At 46.2% G+C, this 19,239-nt stretch overlaps 1 long non-coding RNA gene and 1 other non-coding gene across 2 annotated transcripts; both read right to left on the bottom strand.

The window, feature by feature from the left end:
* Positions 1-981: 981 nt before the first annotated feature.
* Positions 982-17,508, bottom strand: LOC144225108 (uncharacterized). The gene is made up of 3 exons (XR_013333205.1): positions 17,441-17,508; positions 16,237-16,330; positions 982-4,522 (listed from the first exon to the last, which is right to left on the bottom strand). It is a non-coding gene; the product is annotated as an uncharacterized LOC144225108 (long non-coding RNA).
* Positions 14,716-14,819, bottom strand: LOC144225113 (U6 spliceosomal RNA). The gene has a single exon (XR_013333206.1). It is a non-coding gene; the product is annotated as a U6 spliceosomal RNA (small nuclear RNA).
* Positions 17,509-19,239: the final 1,731 nt, after the last annotated feature.

The raw sequence follows: 19,239 nt of genomic DNA, 5'->3' as shown, positions 1-19,239 counted from the left end.
CTTGAGGGCATTGGCCAAAAACACTCACTGGAAAGTGTTTGGGGTGGGGGATGCCTAAGGCAAAAGGTAGCCCTTAGGGAGATTTACCAGATTAACCAAAACGCTTAACAGAATCGGCTGGGCCACCACAGTCCACAGGAGCTTTGAAAAGTTGGGACATATCCCTGTCAATCTAGAAGGCCAAGTACATGCTCAAGAAAGGGTGAGGGAGCCCCAACTTCCCGACTCTGGCTGACCTTGAGGCTAGTGAAGGTTAATACAGACGTGTAAACTGCCTGACTGAATGACGAAAGCCACACACACACTGAGCCTCTCGGAAATGACTGGGACACTGATGTGTTCCAGGCATTGAAGGAAATCTCTGTCCACCATTAGCTGACCACTAACTAAGCGAAGACTTCACTGGCCATCTATGGAAAGCAATAGACTTTGCTGAGTTTATTCAGAGAAGTCCTAAATGAACGGCAACTACAACACGCAGCAACAATGGAGACTGCCAGGAGGGGAATCTAACTTCCAGAGTTGCCACGTTATGATATTCAAACTTTCCGGTTTTTTCAATAAAATTTTACGAGGCACATGAAGAATCTAGAAAGTACGGCCCATGTATGGGGGGGCGGGAGCAATCAGAACTGTCCCCAAGGAAGCATAGGCATTGGAATTACTAGAGAAAGACTTTTATCAGATATGTCCCAAGAGCTAAAAGGAAACAATGCCTAGAATCCAAAGGAAGGCTTCTATTCTAACACGTAAAGGGCTCGCAAGTCATCACTCCCATCTTCCCAACAAGGAAACACAAAAACCAATGACTCTTTCGGGATACGTCAGAGAACTGAGCTCCTGGGATGAACTGTACCCCAAACCTGGAGGAATCAGGGATTCTAGAGCCCATGGGTTACCGTGAACTCAACAAACCTGAGGCAGGAACTTACATGGCAGCTTCCCTGAGCTGGGAGGGTAGGGGGTGCTGAGCANTCCACAATCACCGTGTTTACCCCTAGAATCCTCACCAGGTCTCCTTGGTAATGCTCAGAGCAAAACTGCCTCCTGGTGGGCCAGGGAGAGACGAGAGGTAACCATTTTGAAGGAAGCCAAAAGCGCTTTCCACAAGAAAGGCCTACCCAGCAAGGGAGAAGCCTTCCTGGACTTGGGGCAAGGGAGATTCCCAAACTTCAGGCTCCCTGTGGCCTTCCTTCTTCACATAAGGTGGGGAAGAAAGCTGAGAAACACCGGAGAAGGTCCCAGCCCGGGGGGTTAGGGGGTCGGGTGGGGACAGGTACACCGAACACCTGAGACTAATCCCTGGATTACAGGCTGCTTCTCCTCAGTCCTGACCTGAGCGAACTTTAACAGGGCTCCTGCCTAGTGATGGTGGGTTACTGCTCAGGGAGAGTCAAGGCTCAGACTCTCCTGAAGAAGGGTTTTCTAGGGAAAGGAAAGATATTGGGGGACAAAAACCAAAGACACTCGTGGAAACTGAATCCTCTGACACTACATATGCAGGAAAGAGTAAATACAGCAGACCTCCTAGCCAGATAAAAATAAACGTCATATGGAAGGCCGGTGTACTTCCTGACACCTGATAATTCTGAACTGGCTTTCAACAACGACAAACGTTACATGACACGAGAAGAGAGAAGAAACGATCTGAAGAGACACAGCAAGCATCAGAACCAGGTTCAGATATGGCAGGAGTGTGAAGTCCTCAGACAGGAAATTAAAAAGAAGTATGATTCATATGCTAAGGGCTTTATGGAAAAACTGGACAACACGCAAGAACGGACAGATAGTGTACTGATAACAGAGAGAAACCCCAAGAAAGAATAGAAAGGAAATACCAGAAACAGAAAACACTGTAACAGGAATAAAGTCTACATCATCCGATGGACGAGTCAGGCGATTGGAAAAGGGCTGGGGACAGAATCCGAGCACTTGAAGATCTGTCGATAGAAACTTCCCAAACTGGGTTGTAGAGAGAAAAAATAATAAAAATTGGGACAGAATATCTACTAACTGTGAGGCGATTGATCACCAAAAGTATAGCAGATGTGTGAAGACACTGTCAAAAGCAGAAGAAAGAGAAAAGGCAACTATTTGACATAATAATGGCTGGGATTTTTCTAAAATCCATGACAGAAACCACACCACAAACCTAGGAATCTCAGAGAACGCCAAGCAGAATAGATGCCGATACACACACACACACACGCATGCGCGCACGCACACACACAGGCGCACACGCACTCACACTACGCAGATCATGTTCAAATTGCATAAAGCCAAGGGAAAATCTCTTAAAAAGTCAGAGAAGAAAAACACCTTACTTAGGGGGAAACAAAGGTAAGAATTACATCGGACTTACTTCAAAAATCATGCAAGCAAGGAGGGTAACGTGAAATATTTAAAGGGTTGAAAACAAAAACCCACCAACCAAGGAGTCTATATCCGGAAAAACCATCCTTCAGAAGTAAGGGAAAATAAAGACTGTTGGTGCAGTAGTTTGCTAGGGCCGCCAAAACAAAACACCACAAACGGGGGACTCAAACAACAACAAAATTAATTTCTCTCGGTTCCGGAGACTGAAAGTCAAAGATCAAGGCGCTTTCAGTGTTGCCTTTTGGAGGCCTCTCCGCTTGGCTTGGAGCTGGCTGTCTTCTCGCGTGGCCTTACCTCCGTGCGTGCACGGGCCCGTCCCTGGTGTCTCTTCCTTTTCTTACGAGGACACCAGTCAAACTGCAGCCAGGCCCCACCCTTATCACCATGGTGGACATGCATCACCTCTCTAAAGGCCCCGTCTCCAATTACAGTCATGTCGGGAGTTATGGCTTCAACATATCAACTTTGGAGGGGAACCCAATTCAGTCCGTGACACTCAGGCTAACGGAACAGAGAGAACTGTTGTTGCCAGTAAGTGTTAAAAGCTACTCTTCAGAGACAAGGGACACGGTGTTGGTCAGAAACCTGGATCTATGCAGCGAAAGGAAAGGTGTCACAGAATAAGTGGAGATTAAAGTCGCAGATTTTTATTTTTCTTATTCTTATTTAATCTAATGGGCGACTGTTGAAAGGAATACCGGCCACAACGTACTGGGTGCTAACAGCAGGTAGGTCAGTGCGATAAACTGTAGCAGTGTTAGGACAGGATGGGAGTGAGAAGCTGGGAAGTCTGGTACGCTCACACTGCAATGGTATCTGAGGGTGGACCTGGATTGGTTGTGAATTTATGTTGCGCAGTCCAGGTCTAGGGAAACCACCAAAAAGTTAAAGAGAAATATAACTGATACGCTGAGAGAGAAGAGAAAGTGGAATAATAAAAAATGCTCAATTAAGAGAGAAGGCAGAAACAGGAAGATTAAAAAGAACACAAAGAATAAGTGCAGCAGGTACAACACTTTTACGAACATGGTGGATGTAAATCCAACTATGTCAGCGATCACTTAAAAGGGGAGTGGTCTACACACGCCCACTGCAAGAAGAGACTGCAAGGGCAGATGAAAAACGATACCCGGCTATGTGATGTCTATAAGAAACCCAATTTAAACACAAAAACACATAGATTACAATAAAAGAGTGGGGAAAGAAGTACTGGACTGGCACAAATCAAAAGAAAGCTGGAGTAGCTCTGTGAATTTCAGACCAAAAAAGGCATTAGAATAAGGAAACTTACCAGGGGTAAAAGAGGGTATTACATAACAAGGGGGTCAATTCTCCAAGAAGACACAATAATCTCTGAAATATACGCACTTTACAACAAAGCGTCAAAATGCAAGAGGCAAAAACGGATAAAAATGCAGAAGAGAAACAGATAATCCGCTATTAACGTGAAGGATTTCAGCACTCCCTCTATTAGTAACTGACAGATCCAGTAGACAGAAAATCAGTAAGGATATAGTTCAACTCAACAGAACCATCAATCGATGGGTCTGACACTGTATTTTTAATTTTTCCCAGCTTTAATTATAACGGACAGATAAAACTGTATACACTCAAAGTGTGCGACACGATTTGATATATGCAGACACTAAAATGATGATCGCAATTAAGTTAATTTTTATGCATCTGTCACCTCACACAGTTACCTTTTCCGTGTGTAGCAAGAGGGCTTAAGATCTATTCTCTCGGCACCTGTGCCTTGCAGATTCGTTCTTCTCTCCTTCTAGATCCGAGGTGTCCGCTGCCACCACGTTCTGCCAGATCTTTGACAATGTTCCAAGAAGCAGCCAAACCTGATCCCCCCTATGTATTTAGTGAAGCTAGAGGTACTGGGGCTCCTGTAGGCCTTGCACCTGATATTTATTCAATCCAGAAACCCGGAACACACAGGGTCCCAATAATCAATACAGGTTCCACTCCGTGAACGTCGATTACGGCAAGCTGAAGAAAGAAGGTCCAGACTTCGAAATGAAAGGTTTCACTATAAAGCTAATTAAAGTGAAGGTTTTCCAGAAGACAGCTGCACAATTTTCCACTTATCCAGGAAATATGTCCCCTCTAAATGCACGGAATCCTTAAATATCTGAAACTTGGAAAAAAGAAAAAAATACACTCTCAGCAAATGTCAAGTATATAATACAGTATTATTAACTGTAGTCACAACACCAAACCTTACATCCTCAGAACTTCTTTATCTTTTGACCAACATTCCCTGATTTCCCCCACCACCCCCCCCCAGCCCTGGCAATCACCATTCAACTCTCTGTTTCTGTCAGTTCGACTTAAATTTTTTAGATTCTACATATGAATGAGATCCTATAGTATTTGTCTTTCTCTGTCTGGCTTATTTCACTTGGCATAATATCCTCCAGTTTTATCCATGTTGTCACAGATGACAGCAGATATATATATCTCATGTTACACATCTCTCTTGCGTTATATATGTGTATATATATATCTCACGTTATACATCTCACATTATATATGTGTATATATATCTCACATCATACATCTTTCTCACTATATATATATAGAGAGAGAATATATGTATCTATATAGTTCTATCTAAATAACTTCTAAGGGAAGGAAAGCCATTCATGGGAAGATGAAAACGTATACATGGTTGGGAAACAAATATTTGTGGAGCCATAAAGAAACAACAGGAGGCAGAAAGAAATTTTAACAAACAGGCTTTGCTAGGTTGCTCCCTGCCAGCCACACCTACTTTGCATTACACTGTAATGACAGGGATGGTGGCTCTTTTCCTGGAAGAAGTCCTCTATCTAAAGTCTTTTAGGCGATTAAAAAAAGAGGCAAAAAGAAAAATCTCGTGAGTCTTCTGTGTCTTAAAAATAACCTAAATTACTCCTCATGCCAAAGAGGCACATTTTGGGGTGGCAAATTTTGCTCCCCTAGAAGGTAGTATCTCATTGTGGTTTTGATTTTGCATTTCCCTCATGATGAGCAATGCCGAGAACCCATTCATGCACCTATTAGCCATATGCATGTCTTCTCTGTAAAACTNACAGAGCCCAACATGGGGCTTGAACTCACAAACTGTGAAATCATGACCTGAGCGGAAATCAAGAGTTGGACGCCAACTGAGCCACCCAGGCACCCCTGCCCAATTTTTAACCAGTTACTTGTTTGCTCGCTTGCATTATGTAAGTTCCTTATATATTTTAGACATTAACCTCTTATCAAGATACACGGTTTGCAAATATTTTCTCCTTTTCATTCTGTTGATGGTTCCCTTCGCTGTGCAGAAGCTTTTTAGTTTGATGTAGTCCCCCTTGTTTATATCGGCCTTGTTGAATGTGCTTTTGGTGTTGTGGTAGGGTCCCCTCCCTAAGGAAAGAAAAAAAACCTCAAGGCAACCTGGCTATATACATACGTGACAACATCCCTCACGACCTTGTAACATGGGACTACTTAATCAGACTGCATGTTTGTGTGTTACCATATATGGGAGACAAAGAAGTAAAAAATATATAAAAACTACGCCATGTGGCGTTTAGGGCTCAGTTCTTCGGGTATGAACCCAACTGAGCAGTGCCGGCCTGAATAAAGTTGCTTCCTGGGAAGAAAAGCCTCAGTGTCACAACTCTGTGCGAGAATCCTGCTACATTACTTGGGGGCTCGTCTGGGATTCAGAGACGGTGTATTTCCACCTCCTTTGCCACAGGGATACGAACCTCAGAGTGCTGGGAGAAGTAACCTCGCCTGGCGCCAGCAGACCCCTTGATCTGCAGGAGACAAGCCCTCCCAGCGTGCCGGAGTGAGAACCCCATGTGCGCCAATGGAACCCGTGAGGCCCAGGATCCAGCTCAGGGAGCGCTGCCCGTCAGACTGGTAAGAGCCCGGGTTCATTTCTGCAGACCTGATCTAAGGGGCAGAGGGGAGCCTGATCGCCCCCCACCCCCAGAGTTGTCCTAGTAGTTCCACAAGGGACAAGGAACGAAGCTGCAACTCTAAGGCCCTGGGCGGCAGGTTGGAGTCGCTGTGTGACTGTGTGTGGGGACTTGTCTCTCGTTCATTTCCTAGGTCAGTGACTATGATAATTAGAGCCACCGGTCTCTGGCTGCTCTACCTCAGAACAGGGAATTTAAAGAATATTCCCAAGCAGATGCCGAAACTCCCTCTGTTTTGGGGAAATTCCCTGACTTCTCAGACTGACATGGACTGCCTATTTCCACTGGTGGAGAATAAAACAAAGCAAAGGAAACCTGGAGTCTGCTCCTCTGTCTGAGCTGACAAGACTGAAAACTGGGAATTGTCTTTCTTTGCCTTCTGCTGGCACCTCACTCTTCTGCCTTCCCTTCCTCCTACTGTTTCTGTACCACCTGGGGGGCGGGGGGCAGCAGCCTGCATAACTGGCTCCTCAAGGCCTAGGGCACCATCAGCTCCTCCTACCCTTGGGGTCCTGGAGGAAGACCACAGACTTCAGATTTCCCCACCAATGTTCCAGGTAAAAACTAACCATGGGGAACAAACTGTCTTAAGTGGACCCAAGTAAAATGTATTCAGTATTTAAGCTAATTTAAGTTTGTTGAGTTTGAGGTAGACAATGTTTATCAACATTAAAAAAAAAATTTTTTTTCTACCTAGATTTGCTGAAGGTCAAATAAGCTCATGTTCCAACGTGTTAGCAAAAAGATGACTTGGTTAGCTTTGTCTCATAGTTTTCATGGGTAATTGTTAAGATAGCTTTCAAAGTCTTTGGTAACCTAAAATGTTAAAAGTTTTTGCTTGCATAATAAATCAGGATTAAATTCACTGGATATCTAACAAGCTAAGAGGCTAATGCAATAATTAACTGTGCTTTTGAAAAAACAAGAATATGTGGATGTGTTGAAAAACATGTTTTGTGCTTAATTGATTCATAAGTTTGTACCTAAGAAATTCTAAATGTAACAGTTCACAATTGGTTACTACTTAGTTTTCACTGGAGACTAAGGTTTCTAAGAGTTAAAATTCTATTAAATGTAGTTAAGATTAATAAAACTTAAAAAAAAAACAACTCTACATGTAAAAGAGTAGATATATTAAAACATATAAGAAATGGAAATACTTTTTTTGTTACAGGTTAAAAAAAAAAGGAGTAACTTTGTCCTAAATGAGACTGGATTGTTTAAAAAAAAAAAAAGGCTTAGATCAAAATCTAAAAGCAAAGTTGTAAAAAGTTTTTAAAAAGAATCTTTAAAAAAATTTTTTATATGGTCAGGAGGTCTAAGGTTAAGCCTTTAAATTACACTAAATCAGCCACTACCTTACAGACCCAAAGTAAAACCCTGGTGGCCTTCCAGGAAAGTTTAAGGAAGGCTCTCATTTAAATATATGATTATTATTCCCTAACACCCCTGAGGCTGAGATGGTTCTAAAATATAAATTTATCACTAGATTGGGTCCAGATATTCAGAGAAAACTGCAAAAACTGCCTGTTGGTTCGGAAGGGGCCCTAGAGGAGCTCTTACGAGCTGTCAATTAGGTATATTACAGCCAAGATCAAGAGGAGAATATTAAAAAAAAAAACAGCAGAAAAGGAGGCTTAAAAAAAAATCTGAGGCCTTAGTTGTGGCTTTATGTACTATGTCAGACCAGACTTCCCGAGGTCCTGGCACCAAGTGCCATGTATATGGCCGTTCAGAGCACTGAAATGAGAACGTCCTCAGAAGGGACCACTAAAATGAAAACCCCATAAGCCATGCCCCTTATGTGGTAACAATCACTGGAGATCTGAATGCCCTCGGACCTCTATGTGTGAGGGCTCAGATAACCCATGTCTCTGGAAGGGACTAGCCAGGGCCTGGGGGCTCTGCACGGTGGCTCCCCTAAACCGACTGTCTATCAGAAACCTCGAGCCTCAGGTAACTGTAAATATAGAAGGAAAACTGGCTGATTTCCCTCTTAACACCAGAGCTCCCTTTTCTGTCCTCCTCTCCGCTCCAGGCCAACTATGCAAACGTAGCCTGACAGTCAGAGGCCTCTCGGGAAAACTTCCAATTGAATTTTTCTCTCAGCCCCTGGGACACATATGGGAAAAACTAATTTTTTCTCATTCTTTTTTGATAATACCAGAGAGCCTTACTCCCTGGCTAGGAAGGCACATTATAACTACAGTAGAGACTATAGTGCTACTACCTCCTGAACAAATAAACAGTTGTATGAGTTTTGGAAAATTACTGGATATTGTAGGCTGTCGATACCAAGGCTCAGGAAAATAGTTTGCTGCCATATCAATTATTAAAGGAGACTCAATCCTACCGACTCTCCCCCCCCCAAAATAAACTGGGGTCTGGTTCCTAGACACTGTCTCTAGCCCTTGAAATGGTTACAAACAGAGCAAGGCAATTACTATTACCAAGCTCACAGAGCTAAAAACNCTCAATCCTACCGACTCTCCCCCCCCCAAAATAAACTGGGGTCTGGTTCCTAGACACTGTCTCTAGCCCTTGAAATGGTTACGAACAGAGCAAGGCAATTACTATTACCAAGCTCACAGAGCTAAAACACAACATGAGTCCTTTCATTTAGGGAGGGACAAAACTTCTCAAGTGGCCCAAAGGATGTTTACTGGAAAAAAAATTGTTGGGAGCCTGGGTGGCTCAGTCGGTTAAGCGTCTGACTTCGGCTCAGGTCATGATCTCACGGTTCATGGGTTCGAGGCCCACACTGGGCTCTGTGCTGACAGCTAGCTCAGAGCATGGAGCCTGTTTCAGATTCTGTGTCTCCCTCTCTCTGACCCTCCCCTGTTCACACTGTCTCTCTCTCTCAGAAATAAATAAAACATTTAAAAATTTTTGTATAAGAAAAAAACCTTGTCAAGGACAGTTCTGAAAGAGGTATCAGCCTGTGAGGTATGTCTTAGAAATAATCCTTTCAACCACAAACTTACTCTTCCAGACAATCAAGGAACTGAAGGCTGTCCAGGAAAGACTAACCAATAGGTCTCAGATGCCAAGGTCAAAGGAATCCCAACATCTGTGGGTATGGATTGATACTTTTACTAATTGGGTAAAAGTCTCCAAGACAAAAAAGGTACAAAAAGTAATAAAAGTTCTGCTTTATAAAATGATACCCAGGTTTGGCTTACCTAAAAAATTGCAAATTAATAATGGTAAATGGCTGTCTTGACTCTTTCTCTTGTAGAACTCCTGACTCTTGGGAAAGTTTTACACCTCAAAATAAATGAGACTGCCTGCTTATACTCAGCAAAACTCACAACCATTAGAGGCTTTAAAATTTTTTTTAATTAAGTTGGGGCCAAACTCTTGGAAAGAAAGCCACCACCGATTACTTACTGCTCCTGCTCCTCCGTCACCTGGGTTATGAGAGATTCCCTGATGTATGCTGATTCAACGTCAGGGTCTCTCCTAGGTTGTTTGACAAGTTTGGAACCTGGGAACATTACTTAAGATGCCATCTTGTTGGTCGGTATAATCTTTATTTCGTATTTTTCTCTGTGTGTCTGCTAATGTCTATGCCGCCTCATGCCTGCCAGCCTTCTGGCAGAACCACACTGTGGGCCACTGGCCCGACCCTGGGGTAGACTCTGCCTGCTGTACCCCTGCACCATCCCTTATCAGCATGAAGAAGCCAGAACGGTCATCGTCCCTGCTCCCAAAGAGCAGTTACAGGCCCTGTTCCAGGGGAGAAATATATAGGAAGAGGGATAACATTAGGCAAGGAGAGATAAGGGACCTCTAAGGAGGCAGACTGCAGCTGCAGGTAGGAGGCTAAAGAAGCAGATAGGGCTCTCCCCTTATGAGATCCTTAATGGGCGCCCTCCCATTATCAAGGGCATAAGGGGGATTTAAATGAGATAGACAGTCTAACCCTAAGACAACAGATGCGGGCCGTTGGCTCTACCCTAACCGCCTTACACCACTGGGTTAGGGAGCGATTGTCTGTGAGTCTGACCACAGCGCTCACTCCTTTAAATCAGGAGACGCTGTATGGGTGAAGGAGTGGAATGTCCGACCCCTCCAACTCCTCTGGAGGGGCCTGTTCACTGTCATTTTGTCCCCCCCTACTGCAGTAAAGGTGGCTGAGGTGGGTCCCCGGATTCACCACAGCAGAGTGAAGCCGGCGTCTGGGAACCGGGAGCACGTTCCTGGTCCGTCCATGCCGGGTGAGCTGCCCACACGGAAGGTGCAATCTGCGACTGCAGAGGCTCTGTGAGACCACGGGCCCTGCCGGAGTCACCCTGGAAGTGGACTCATCTATGCCTGGAAGGAGTTTGAGGACTCGCCGGGCCGGTGGAACAAATGGACTCTCCTTGTTTTCTACATCTGTGTCCTTACTGTGATGCACTGTCACCCCTTGTTTCTCGCCTTTATTGTGATTCTGGCTCTACTCTTTGCTGTAGGATTGGCCGAGGCCGCCCCGGCCGGCTGGGAGTGTGGTGAGGGGCTTCTCACACGCACCTTCCCTTTGTGGCCAGGATGCTTCACTGGTACCAACATGGGGAAACAATGGCCATAAGAGACTAGAAAATTAGATCCCCACAAACTTTATAGTAAAACAAAATACCCCAGTCCTACTCCTGGGGTTTGGCTCCTTCAAAGCTCAATTATTGGGAAGAACGGTATTGCCCGGTGGGGAAAAATTTCATCGTCATCTCTGTTAAAAACTTAACATGCCTAGGCCGAAGATTTTATAACTCAACCGCCCGGAAAGCCAAATGGTGGGGGGCCCCAGATCGCCTTGAGCCAGATCCCCACCCATTGTCTAACCTCACTCATCTCTAAGAGGCCTGGGAGAATGTCGACGCAGCCATCGAATGGCAGGCCCCAGGTGGGCTGTACTGGATATGTGGAAGCACAGCCTATCCAGTGCTCCACCCAGGCTGGTCACGGTCATGTGTGCTAGGAAGTATCTGCCCATCTTCCTTCCTGCTCCCGCTTGCCAGAGGGAAATATCTGGGATTCCAAGTGTATGGGGACAGGGAGACTCAAAAAAAGCGGTGTGCTTACAAATCGGCAATGAAAAGGATGATGAGTGGCCTCCCAAGCGTATAATCCAATATTATGGCCCCGTCACCTGGGCAGAGGATGGGTCCTAGGGCCACCGCACTCCCATTTACATGCTAAACCGCATAACCAGGCTGCAAGCAGTTATAAAAATTATAACCAATAAAACCGCCAGGACTCTTACCTTACTAGGCAAGCAGCAAGCCAAAATGCACAATGCTATCTATCAAAATCGCTTCGCCTTAGATTACCTGCTGGCTCCTGAGGGAGGAGTTTGTAAAAACTTTAACTTAAGCAACTGCTGCCAACAGATAGATAATAATTTTTTAAAAAGTCATAGATGAGATCACAAATCAAATGAAAACAACTGCCCATGTCCCCATCCAGAGCTGGAATGGTTAAAACCCCGGGAAGTTATTTGGAAGATGTTTTTCAACTTTTGAGGGGTTCAAAACTCTCATAAAAATTATCCTAATTCTGGGAGGGTGCTTAATCCTACCTTGCTTAGCTCCCCTGGTTGTACAGTCTGTCTCCAGTCTCACTGAGGCTGGAATTTTAAAAAAAAGACGGCCATTCATGTAATGTTATAAAAATATAAACCTCTAAACCAAGATGGTGCTCTTTGACCCAAAATAGAGGGGTCTGAACATCAAAGAGCAGAATGTGGTAGGGCCCTCTCCCTAAGGAAAAAAAACCAAACAAACCTCAATGCAACCTGGCTATACGCATATGTGACAACGTCCCTCATGACCTTGTAACATGAGACCACTAAATCAGACTACAGGTTTATATGTTCCCATACGTGGGAGACAACGAAGTAAAAAACATAAAAAATGACACCACCTGGCGTTCCGGGCTCAGTTCTTTGGGTACCAACCCAGCTGAGTGGTGTCAGCAAAATAAAGTTGCTTCCTGGAAAGAAAAGCCTCGGTGTGAGAATCCTGAGACAGCATCGTGTCCAATAAATCACTGTCAGAACCGACATCAAGGAGCTTCTTCCCTATGTCTTCTACAGACAGCAGGGGCAGTCCACACACGTAGGCCCAGTCGAGGATGGTTTCTGATGTGGGGCCAAGGACAGGCCACCGAAAATGTGCCACTTTGGCATATTGATAAATGAGATAAAAGTTAAGAAACAGAGGCGCTTGAGTGGCTCAGTCAGTTAAGCGTCTGACTTCAGCTCAGGTCATGATCTCGCGGTCTGTGAGTTCAAGCCCCACATCGGGCTCTGTGCTGACAGCTCAGAGCCTGGAGCCTGCTTCGGATTCTGGGTCTCCCTCTGCCCTTCCCCAGCTCATGCTCTCTCCCTCTCAAAAATAAATAAACATTAAAAAATTTTTTTGAAAAGTTAAGAAACATTCGATATGAGGACACTCAGACCATCCTGTCCCCAAGAAAGCAGGAAACAAATCTCCCCTATGAAAAATACCCTCCTTGTTCTAAGAGGTAAAAATCAAAACAAAAACAAAAAACAAAAACAAAAACAAAAAAACATCATTATGACCTGAGATAGGGACTTCAGAGCAGAGAAAGCTGTAGAAACAAACCTTGGGGTTTCTTCCTAATCTACTACCGCAGCCTAAATTCCACTTGGATTTCCCTACTAATTAAAGCTCCTGAACACCTGCTTTCTTTATCCTGTCAATTCCTCACAAGTTTCTTGTCTCTTTGTCTAAATAGCATAAATACTGCCTGCCTTGGTCATTTCCTGATGTCTCCATTTCATCACTGGGCCTCTGGGCCCACATGACACTGGCTGTTTCTCCTATTAATCTGTCCCATGTAAATTTAGGTTAGTCCCGCTGGAAGACCTTGAAGGGCAGAGAAAGCCTTATTCCTACCCTACACTGAATTCCCTCTTGGCCATCCTCTTGTGGACCCCGGAGGCACATCTGCTCGCTCTGGGGTAAATGAGACACTTCGGCCGCCATGCTTAGTTGACAAGCACAGTCTGCTCCTTTGTGACGTTCCCCTTGTTGGCGTAGGGGACTTTCTGGCAAGCATCCACATGAGTCCCAAGAAGCAGAACCGATTTTCACCCAAATGCCTCGTCCCCACAGGGAGGCTTGTTCCACACGTCAATTTGCGTCTTGCCAGAGGCCTGAAAAAACATCGAGGCCATTAGCCACCGTCCGTCAGTTGGTGGAAATACCGCAAGCCTCCTTTGTTGAGGCAGCCTGAAGCACTGCCCATTACACTGAGGGCCTCTTACCGCACCTGGCCAGGGGAGAGGGCCCCCTCAGCTGGGGTGGCAGCTGTAGCCTGTTCCTGCTGAGCAGCAGTTAACCAGGAGGAGCGGACAGTGAGCCAGGCCTGTCTGTGGTCCAGGAAGCCTTCATACGTGGGTCCTCACTGGGCCAGTGGCAGCAGCTCCTTGGGCAATACGTCAGGGAATCAGACAGACGCTCATCTGATCTTTTCGTGGAAAGTTAGTGGAGTTAGGAGACCTCATGTGGGCTGAGTTTTGTTCATTCCGGTGTGGACCACTTATATTTTAGTACGGAAGACTCTGGAACCACCTCCACCAGGTGATTTGACACATCTGCAGGATCTGTGATACGAGTAGGATTTCTGATCTTAAGATTACTTCACAGCCACTGATCATGTACTCAGTATCCACCAGAGCGCAATGGCAGGACAGTACTTGTGTCCTGAACTAAGACACTGAGACGCTGGGGCTCTCTGATTCTCACCATTCACCAGGAGAGGCAGAGGGCTATCACCATGCAGACCACAGTGGGGCCATCTATCAAGTCCCCCAGGACCTGGTACCAGCCCAGAGGTCCTTAGTGGGGAGCACACCAATCTCCTCCTTAGAGGACTGAGTGGGGAGCCCTCCTGGAGCCCTCCTTTGAGGACTGAGTGACCGGGCCCAGAGCTGTCTTTGGAAAAAGCTCTTGCTATTTTTGCAGCAGCCACTTTTTCAGTGCCCAGACATTTCTCAGTAAAGATCCAGACTGTGTTGCTGACCAAGTGACCTAACCACATTTTGAGGTTTAATTGGGTGGAGGTTTTTTTTTAATTAACAAATTAATGTATTGTTTAATTTACATCCAAGTTATGTAGCATATGGTGCAACAATGATGTCAGGAGTAGATGCCTTAATGCCCCTCACCCATTTAGCCCAGCCCTCCTCCCACAACCCCTCCAGCAACCCTCTGTCTGTTCTCCATTATTTAAGAGTCTCTTATGTTTTGTCCCCCTTCCTGTTTTTATATTGTTTTTGCTTCCCTTATGTTCATCTGTTTTGTGTCTTAAAGTCCTCCTACGAGTGAAGTCATACGATATTTGTATTTCTCTGACTAACTGAAAAAATATGGAACGCTTCACGAATTTGCGTGTCATCCTTGCACAGGGGCCATGCTAGTCTCTGTATAGTTTCGATTTCAGTTTATGTGCTGCCAAAGCGAGCACTGTGTGGGGGTTTAACTGGCTGCAATAACCAGCGGGAGCAACATGAACCTAAAAATCTGTGTCTGGTGAACAATCTCATCATATACCGCTCCTGTACCCTCTGCGGAGCCAGAAACGACCAGGGTGGGTCACAGGGCCTCCACGGCTTCTGCAAGGCTGCGCCCGATGAGTTTATTAACAGAGTACTCATCACGTGTGGGCCAAGTCGGTCAGAGTTCAAAGAGTACCGGCTGAGGAAGAAGAGGGTCTCCGGAATTCCTGCCCTCTTGTCTCTCCCTTCTACTTCCTCTTTAGGCAAAGTGGATACCGGTGCGGCGCTCNGGCTCCGAGCCACTTCCCCTCATACAGGTTCCCAAGATTACCTCTTTCATCACGGAGCCAAACTGGTCAAGTTACTAAGGTCTCCTCAGGCCACTGGACACAGCAATCTCAAAGAGCTCTTACATTCTTAGTAGAAGCCGACGTCTCGACAACACGATGCACAGCGGGTTGTCCGCTGGCACCAGGGCCCTGCTTAGATCTACAGTCACTGGGTGTGACTCGGTTTGCAGGCTCTGACAACTTCTGGTCCCAGCATCAGAGAATAGTGAATGGTAGCGAGGGAACCGCTTCCCCTGCTTTCTCACAGTCCCTCTTTCGGTTTAATTGGACCCACCCACCAATTTCGGCCAGGGTGTTGGGAGCTAAAGAGAAGGACCAGTGGTCCACGTTGGAACCCAAATGCTTCTATAACATGGTCGCAAGTCATCTGCAAGAGTCAGGGGATCCCACGGGGCACCTGGCCCATGTGTCAGGAGGTGGCAGCAGAAGCCACGGGCATTATTGGAGGATGACAGCAAAGTGTTTATACAAGCGTTCTGGTTCCAACGTGGGCTCTTTCCAACGTCCCGGCTTCTTTATGCTGCCTGCTGTGGTCCATCTCTTCACCATCATGACTAGGCGGCCTAATGTTTACCAAAGACCCACAGCAAGCCAGCCCTTGTTCTGGGCGCTCGGCACGAATCCATCTTCATTTCGCCTTGTTTACAGCCTTGTGAACTCCTATTAAGATCCATGCTACAGGGGCGCCTGGGTGGCTCAGTTGGCTAAGCGTCCGACTTCGGCTCAAGGCATGATCCCACAGTTCATGGGTTCAAGCCCTGCCCTCTGAGCTGTGAGCTCAGAGCCTGAAGCCTGCTTTGGATTCTGTGTCTCCCTCTCTCTCTGTCCCTCCCCAACTCATGTTCTGTTTCTGTCTCAAAAATAAACATTAAAAAAAAAAAGATCTGTGTTATAGAGGACACCTCAGATTGCTGCAGTCACCGAGCCAGTGGGTGGCAGATCTGTGGTCGGAAACCCTCTGAGTCCCAAGTATGCCTTCGCCCCGGGAAGCCACACTGCCATCCATACTTCCTCCCACTCGCTCCCACGTTCTCACCTCTCTAGGCCGCCTCAGCAGCACAGTCTCTGCGCCACGGTCCTGGTCCCGGGGGTGTGTGGCGTCCTCCAGGCAGCAAGCTCAGCACTGCTTCCTGAATAGAGAGGACATTTAGCAAAGTACTCTCCTTTCTTTGTGGGGACCGTGACCAGGCACCTGTTCCACATGAGAACTCCACCGCTCCACATACAAAGCACGGTTGTTAAGGGCAGGGGCTCCCAGTCTTGGAGATTCCACGGACTGAATGATAAACCGGGTTCTGACATAAATCGTGATCTTTTTATTTCGCCAACAAAGACCATTTAAAAGAATATCAGTTATACTCCTACTACTAATACTAACAAACAACAGGAAGAAACATCGAAACCTCAAAGAGAAAGGCTACAATGTACCTGGTACTGTTCTCAATCTTATAATGAATTATTTGATTTAATTCTCAGAAAAATCCTACTCAATAGGCACTACTGCTATCTCCATTTTATAGGCAAGGAAATTTGGGGGGAAAAATAAGCACTACATATGGGGCGCCTGGGTGGCTGGGTCAGTTAAGCGTCTGACTCTTGATCTCAGNGGAAACTACTCCTGATTCTGCACTGATAATCATTACAGTATACTCTCTTCTCCTGTGTTTCATAAAAAGTATCTTTAAGGTTTTTTTAAAAAATAGACTTCACTTTTGGGGGGCACCTAGGTGGCTAATCAGTTAAGTGTCTAACTCTTGATTTCGGCTCAGGTCACGATCTCACGATTTGTGAGATTGAGTCCCACACTGGGCTCTGGGCTGATGGCGCAGAGCCTGCTTGGGATTCTCTCTCTCTCTCTTTCTCAAAATAAATACACATTTTTTAAAAACAGACTTTGTTGTTGTTGTTTTTTAAAGTAGTCTCCGTGCACAACGCAGGGCTTGAACTCATGATCCCAAGGAGCAAGTGTCGCATGCTCTATCGACTGAGCCAGCCAGGTGCCCCCGTCATTAAAGGAAATGGTCAAGCGTGCAACAGGGGCCCTGATCTCAGAATCTAGGAATAACCAGGCAAAAACACAGAAGCTCTGGGTTCGAGTCTTGGCCAAGTTAGCGCTCTTCATCCCTGTTGTCTGAAATTTAATATGAAGCTACTGATGTCCGTTGTGAGAAGTAAATGGCCTAACACACACTGAGCCCCTAACCCGGTGCCCGGCGAACAGGAAGGACCCTGATACATACCAGCCATGAGGCTGATCCTCTGTCTTCATCTCGGCACAGCCCCACACACTCACCTCCTGCTGGAAAGAAACAGGATATGAATACTGGAGACTGGTCCTGTTACTGAGGTCAGATTCTAGGACTGACCGTCCTCTCACTCCCTCAGCGGTCTCCCATTTTCCCCTCCTCGGCAGAGCGGGAGCAGGCAGAGATGTTTCGGCTCTACTTCCCACTGGCTGAAGCCGGTTCCTACAGCAGCACCCACAGACTCCCCTTCTGCGAAGTCCGGGGAACATAGGCTGAAAGACTTCTTCCAGGGCTCCTGTAGCTGCTCCCAGCAAACATCCGGTCCCTTGGGCATCAGGGACTGTTAGGTCAGGGGTGCGGTGGCGCACAGCAAGGCCCTGCAGTGCCTTCCCCCCACTGATCGCCTGGACCCCAGACTTTGCCACAGCCCTGACAGTCCCTGCCCACTGTGCCCAGCCGGCCCATTGTTAGGGAGGCCAAGGGAGGAAGGGACTGGGAAAGGCCACGGAAAGGGAAACTCAAGAGTGATTTGTCCCCAGTTAGGTGACCATAAAATCCCAGGATTCTCATGATAAAGCACCAGTTTCCGTGAAGTTCTAATGAGGATCTTTCAGTGGATAAAGATGCTGCGTCATTTGCTTGGTGTTAGAAGTCACAGATTGGGCTCCAAGTCAATTCATCGAGAGCCACTGTACCAAAAGCCAAGTCACAGAATGACCAAGTAAACAAGTGGGCCATTCTCTGAAGGATCAACTTACCATAGGATTAATTCACCAAAGCTTAGCAAATGTACCAGTGTACCCAAAACTCTGTTTTCTTTCCTTCAGTTTCACAGAAGTATGTGTAACCATAAAAAATGCACATATTTGAAGTATACATTTTGACGAGTTTGGACATATGCNAGAGGGGCAGAGAGAAGGGGAGAGAGAATCCCAAGCAGACAGATGCTCAGCGCAGAGCCCAACTTGGGGCTCAATCTTACAACCCTGGGATCATGACCTGAGCTGAAATCAAGAGTCAGACACTCAGCCAACGGAGCCACCCAGCGGCCTGCAATGTTGTTTTTAAATAGTCTACTGCCGGGGCGCCTGGGTGGCTTAGTCGGTTAAGCATCTNCCCTGGCAGATGACCCCCTCCTCCACCCTCAACTGCCAGCTACAGCAACAGGAGCTTAGCTGAGGGCTGAGGGCTTCCTCACCGTGTCCTTTCTTCCATGTGTGGGTGTGTGTATGTGCCACTGTGTGTGTGTAGAGATCAAACTCTCCCGTGTCTCTCCTTTTTTTAAAAAAAAAAGTTTATTCATTTTTGAGAAAGACAGAGATAGCATGAGGATACAAAGTAGGTTCCATGCCACGAGCACAGAGTCTGACATGGGGCTTCAACTCATGAAACCATGAGATCATGACCTGAGCCGAAACCAAGAGTCGGGCACTTAACCGCCTGAGCCCACGAGGACCCCATCATGTCTCTTCTTATAATAATCCTATTGGATCAGGACTCTATCCTTATGACCTCTTTTAACCTATACTAACTCCTTGTAGGCCTTATATCCAAGTACAGACCAATTGAGTGTTAGGGCTTGCTGTATCCCCTTTAAATTCGTACTTTGAAGCCCTAATCCCCAATGTGATGATATTTGAAGATGAGGCCTTTGGGAAGTAATTAGGTTTAAATGAAGGCATGAGGGTTGGGACCTCACGATGTGATTAGTGCCCTTAAAAAAGAGACACCAGACAGCTCAAGCTCTCTCTCCCTCCATCCCTCTCTCCACCCCAGCACCCTGTGGGGCTGAG

The sequence above is a fragment of the Crocuta crocuta genome, unplaced genomic scaffold, assembly GCF_008692635.1.
Source record: "Crocuta crocuta isolate KB4526 unplaced genomic scaffold, BGI_CrCroc_1.0 scaffold1156, whole genome shotgun sequence".
In the NCBI taxonomy this organism is placed as follows: Eukaryota; Metazoa; Chordata; class Mammalia; order Carnivora; family Hyaenidae; genus Crocuta; species Crocuta crocuta.
The sequence above is the reverse complement of the archived record's forward strand: the minus strand, read 5'-3'. Positions and strand labels throughout refer to the sequence as shown.